The sequence below is a fragment of the Canis lupus genome, chromosome 4 (assembly GCF_011100685.1).
Source record: "Canis lupus familiaris isolate Mischka breed German Shepherd chromosome 4, alternate assembly UU_Cfam_GSD_1.0, whole genome shotgun sequence".
Lineage (NCBI taxonomy): Eukaryota > Metazoa > Chordata > Mammalia > Carnivora > Canidae > Canis > Canis lupus.
The window spans coordinates 77,687,691-77,693,690 of record NC_049225.1 but is presented as its reverse complement, the minus strand read 5'-3'; the positions used below and the strand labels follow the sequence as shown (position 1 = coordinate 77,693,690).

The following is a 6,000-nucleotide window of genomic DNA, read 5'->3' as shown; positions in this document are numbered from 1 at the left end:
GAGCATAAATAGGTAAAAGAACAGAAAAAAGTGAAAATTTTTAGTAATCTGTGGGCCTGTAGCATGTGGTTGAACATATGTGGGATTGAAGCCCAAGAAGGCCAGGGTAGAGAGAGAATATCTTTTTTCAAATCTGATGAATAATCAAAACCATGAACCCTATGCATCAAATAAATTCAACAATATGAAAGGAAAATAAATAGAAAAACAACCATAAAAGTTAACAGAAGCTTCTGATAAAAAAAAAAAAAAAAAAAAAACCACTCCAGAAGGGATAGCAATATTATCTTCAAGGATAAAACAAAGAACTTGTCAATATAATACATTTTTATTCTTATGTATATAAAATTTGTTTTATATCCAATTAAAATATATTTTAAAATGAAGAGAAAAAAGACCTTTTTTAGATGACCGGAGCTAAGGGAAGTTTTTGCCAGCAGACTTTCACTATGAAAAGTGTTGAATTTTGACAAGAAACCTTAAAGAAAAAAAAAATGACAGCAGATTAACATATGGAATTATGCAAAAGGATAGAATATAAGTGGTAAATATTTGGGTAAATATATACAAAAGTACCTTTTCACTTATCAATGTTTAAAAGATAATTTATTTTTAGCAATTATTTTAAACAAATAATCTAATTACAAAATGGGCGGAGGACCAGAATAGACAGATATTTTTCCAAAGAAACATACAGATGGCCAGCAGACACATGAAAGGATGTTCAACATCACTAATCATCAGGGAAATGTAAATCAAACCACAGTGAGATTTAATCTCACATCTGTCAAAATGCCTAGAATCAAACACAAGAAATAACTAGTGTTGGGAACATGTGAAGAAAAGGAGCCACTGGGCACTGTTGGTGGGAATGCAAGTCAGTGTAGCCATTGTGGAGAACAGTATGGAGGTTCCTTAAAAAATTAAAAATAGGGACATCTGGGTGGCTCAGCAGTCAAGAGTCTGTGTCTACCTTTGGCTTAGGGCGTGATCCTGGAGACCCGGCATCGAGTCCCACATCAGGCTCCCTGCATGGAGCCTGCTTCTCCCTCTGCCTGTGTCTCTGCCTCTCTCTCTCTTTGTGTCTCTCATGAATAAATAAATAAAATCTTTTTAAAAAATTAAAAATAGAATTACCATATGATCTGATAATTCTATTACCGGTTATTTACCCAAAGAAAACAAAACACTAACTTGAAAAGATATACACACCTCTATGTTTATTATGGCATCATTTACAATAGCCAAGATATGGAGCAATCTGAGTGTCCATCAATAGATAAATGGTAAAAGAAGATGTGAAAAAATACACACATACATACAATGGAATATTACTCAATCATAAAAAAGAATGAAATCTTGCCATCTGCAACTACATAGATGACCTAGAGGGTATAATGCTAAATGAAATAAATAAAATAGGTCAGACAGAAAAAGACACTTACCATATGATTTCATTCATATGTACTATATAAGAAAGGAAGCAAGCAGATGAGGAAAAAAAGACAACAAAAAAAAACCAGACTCTTATTAAACACAGAGAACAAACTGGTAGCTCCAAAGGGGAAGTGATAGGGGGATGAGTGATACTGATAAAGTTTTTAAAAAGAAGAAATAAATATTATTCCTTTTAAAAATAATTTTTAAAGATTTTATTTATTTATTCGTGAAAGACACAGAGAGAAAGAGAGGCAGAGACATAGGCAGAGGGAGGAGAAGCAGGCTCCATGCAAGGAGCCTGATACAGGACTCAATCCCGGGAATCCAGAATCACACCCTAAGCCAAAGGCAGACGCTCACCTGCTGAGCTACCCAGATGTCCCTAAAAATAAATTTTAAAATAACAGTGTATCTATATGGAATAGAGATGTATCATATGTGGAACTAAAATCTCTATTAAACAAACAGCATGAGGAAAGGAGGAAGAAATATATTGATGTAAAATTTTTACATTCGACATAAAATGGCATAACATTATTTGAAGGAATACTGTGATAAGTTAAAGACGCATAGTTTAAAAGTTAGACTAATCACTAAAAAAATACAACTCTGATATTCGAAACACTATTGATAACAAGTTTTAGTGAAGATAAAGTCAAATAAAATATTTTATGAACACGTGATCAAAAAGAAAACCCTGTTAATTCAAAATATTCAATCTAAAATAAGACAGGAAAAGGAGAAATAGCTTAAAAAGAATAGAGAGAGCAAATAGAAAATAAATGGTTGGAATGATAGCATTCAGACCAACCACACTGATAATCTCACTAAGTAAAATGACCTAAAAATCCTCATTGAAAAGTAAACATTGCCTTATCGTATTAAAAAGTAAGAACTAGTTATACTCTTTCTGTAAGATAATAATGCTTAATATAAAAATAAAATAGGCTAAAAATGAACAATGGAAAATACATAACACACAAACACTATTTATAAGAAATGGAAAGTTGCTGTGTAATATCATTCCAAGTAGACTTCACAAGAAAAAATATCACCAGGCTGTTGGTCATTGAAAAAATGTGACTGCCAGTTGAACAGGACCCAGGTGACTAGAAGCTCCTTACCACCTCCCCTATCCTTGGAATGTGAGTTTCGTTTGCCTTCCCATTCCCAGCAACTGCTCCAAGGACATAAGCCTTTAGATAGTGATTTGGTATAGGGAACACCTGCACAGTATACACAACTAGACCCAGTTAGCCTCTTAATAAACCTTTAAGATTTGGCAGGCAGATGCAGAGATGCATTCATCTTCCTGCTGCCCAAGACCAGCCTCAGATGTAAGTTTCCTTTGCTTATTAAAACCACCACCTACCAACCTGGGGTGCTCTACCTTTTCTCTGTTCTCTCCCTATCCTCTGCATATGGAGACCAGTTTCAGATTACACCCAGGGAAGCTCCTGAGAGGGTTTCAAACCAACACAGGCATAAAGAGGGGCATTTCACTATGATAAAAGAGTCAATTCAACAAGCAACTGTAGCAATTCCAAATACATACATCCCTAATAACTGAATTTCTAAATACATAAAAGCAAAAACTCAAAGAAGTAAAAGAAGAAATAAACAATTTACAAGTATACGCAGAGATGCCAACACGTATTTCTAATCATCTCATTGATACAAAAATTACTCACAAAATCAATGTGAGTATAAAAGACTTGAATAACAGTATCAAACAGCTTAACATATTGATATCCCTAGAAAATTCCACCAAATGACCAACAAGAAGATAGTCCACATTATTTTCAGGGGCATATGGGGCATTCAACAACCTGAACACATGGATGAAAATGAAACAAATCTCAATAAATTTTAAAAGATTAACATAAAGTTAATAACTGACCAAAATGGAAAAATAAATTAATAACAGGATAAAAATCAGACTCAACAAATGCTTTATAACTAAATAACAGAGTTATAAAAAATCTGTGGTCAAGATATCTATATTTTAAACAAAGAGCAGTTGACAAAAATGGATAGAAAATAAATGAAATAGAAACTAAATGTACTAACTAAAGTAGCACCGAGCCAAGGTACCTTCCAAGTCATGTGCTATTAAATCTCTTAGGAAAAATTAACTACTATTTATTTAAATCTTTGTAGAGATAATTTTCACAAAATTGGAATCATCTAATTTATTTCTAAATCTACCATCTGTTTTGTAACAACCCAATTAGTTATGCATACACACAGGTAAAATTAAAAGCTTTTTTCATTTATAAATATTAATGAATAATTCCCAATAGAATACTAACAGCTTTAATCTAACACTGTATATTTCAAAATGTATCATATAGGATTTATGCTAGAAATGTAAGTCCGGTCAAAGAAGGATAGATTCAAATGCCTTTTCAGTGAATTATTTCTTAAGAGTAAAAAAATGTCTGAAGCATATATCATCATAACTTGGATTTAATAAACCTATTAAGACTTGATATACTGAAATGGAGGTTGTATAGGTCTAAAGTACATCAGCACACATACTGCTCTGTATATTTGAAATAATCTAAAATACTGATTTGAGAAATTAATATGTTTAAAAATCTATTGATATTAGTGGTTCCGTTTCTGGCAATGACATAGATGCTTCAAATGGACACTGGCAACAGCTATAAATTCTGAATAAAACCCAAACCAAACAACCACTAGAAAATTAACGAAAGTGGGCAGGATATTGAGAAGATTCTATGTTTGAAACAAAGGAATGAAGTGTCATAGACACTGGCTCGAATGCAGACTGTGGTTAGCACCATAGAGGACAGACAGCTAGAACTACACAGAATCCTACAGGTTACTACTGTGAAGAACCAGAGGGCAGGATTTGGGGTAAACAGAGTAGCTAAAACTCAAGAGTAGAAATCCCAGAAAGGATAGAACCTGTGAAAGTGTTGGTTGTCCATGGCAGAATAATAAATATATATCTCAATATCTAAAACCAACAATAATCAATGAAATTTTCCTTTACAGTTCTAGGGGTTGAATGAGTAAAGCTAAGCAAGTCTCTGGACATCTCTCATATAATTGCAGTTAGATGGAGGGTGGGATTAATGTCATCTTTAAGGCTGTCACTTACACAGCTGTTGGTTGATGTTAGCTGCCAATGCCAATCTCAGCACTGTTGTCCAAAACCAACAAAAACGGTATTAACCTTTATCACTTGCTCTTGGAAATTATGTTGCATCACTTCTGTGTTAGGATTGCTCAGGTGAAAGAAAATCAAATACATACACATGAAGATATTTATTATAGGAATTGGCTCACCTGATTATGGAGGCCTAGAAGTCCTAAGATTTGCTGTGGAAAAGCTAGAGAACCATGAAAACCAATGGTGTAATTCAGTTGAAGTCCAAAGCCAGAAGGATCAGAAGTACTAGGATCTGAGTGCAGGAGAAGACAGATGTCCCACCAAGAGAATACATTCACCTTGCCTCTACTTTATTGGTCTATTCAGGTTCTCAACAGACTGGGTGACACCCATCGGCATTGGTGACAGTGATCTTCTATACTCAGTCTACTGATTCAAATGCTAATCTCTTCCCGGAGACACCCTCAGAGCTACACCCAGAAATAATATTTACTAGCTATTTGCACCTTTCTTAGCCCAATCAAGTTGACATATGAAATTAACCTTCACAACTTCCATGTGAATCTCAACCCTGCCCAAATTTAAGGAGATCCTTACCTCTTGATGAGTGTGTTTCTACACCATCTTGTTATCTATAGAGTAGTGTGGTGTGGTGGCCAGAATGATGACCCTTTGATAAAATGTTCAGATCCAAGTCCCTGGAACCTGGGAATATGTTACTTTATATAGCAAAAGGGACTTGTAGATGTGATTAAGAAGCTGGCGATGGAAGATTATCCTGGATTATCCAGAAGAGCCCAAACTAATCACATGAATCATTCAAAGTGGAGAGGCTTTCCTTGTGATGGTCAGAGAGAGAGATGGCCACAGAAGGAGGGTCAGAAAGATGTAGCAATGCTGGTTTTGAAAATGGAGGAAGGGAGACTCCGGTGGTAGAGTGTGGGGAAGACTCTAGAAACTGGACAAGAAAATGGATTCTCCTCATAAAGCCTCTGGAAAGGAAGTCAGTCCTGCCAACAAGTTGATTTTACCCAGTGATACCTTATTGGATTTCTAAGAACTGTAAGATGATAAATTTGTATTGTTTTAAGCCAGTAAAATTTGTGGTAGTTTGTTATAGCAGCAACAGAAAACTAAAACAGGATATTTCCTAAGGATCATTTCGGCACATAGGAGAGCCTTGACATATAAATCCTGTTCAAATCCCAGTTGATCCCTAAACTAGGCATGCACTAGGCAGACAATAAATAGCCGCAATAAGACCAAAATAACTGAAGAGACTTTCTAGTCCCTGCCCTTTCAAGGGGCACAGAGTTTGTAGTTTGAATCCAGCCATGGTAACTTTTACGGGAGAAACTAAATGAATATTTTTCAGAGGCATGGAAGAAAATCCAGAGTCTCTATATAATGTTATTTTC

The 6,000-nt window shown here is 34.9% G+C and overlaps 1 long non-coding RNA gene across 1 annotated transcript in view; it reads right to left on the bottom strand.

Annotated features, from left to right (window-relative positions):
• Nucleotides 1-395: 395 nt before the first annotated feature.
• LOC119871649 overlaps nt 396-6,000 on the bottom strand; it is a 106,318-nt gene continuing 100,713 nt past the window's right edge. Inside the window, exon 3 of the long non-coding RNA XR_005357654.1 lies at nt 396-478. This is a non-coding gene — a long non-coding RNA (uncharacterized LOC119871649). The remainder of the gene's footprint in view (nt 479-6,000) is intronic.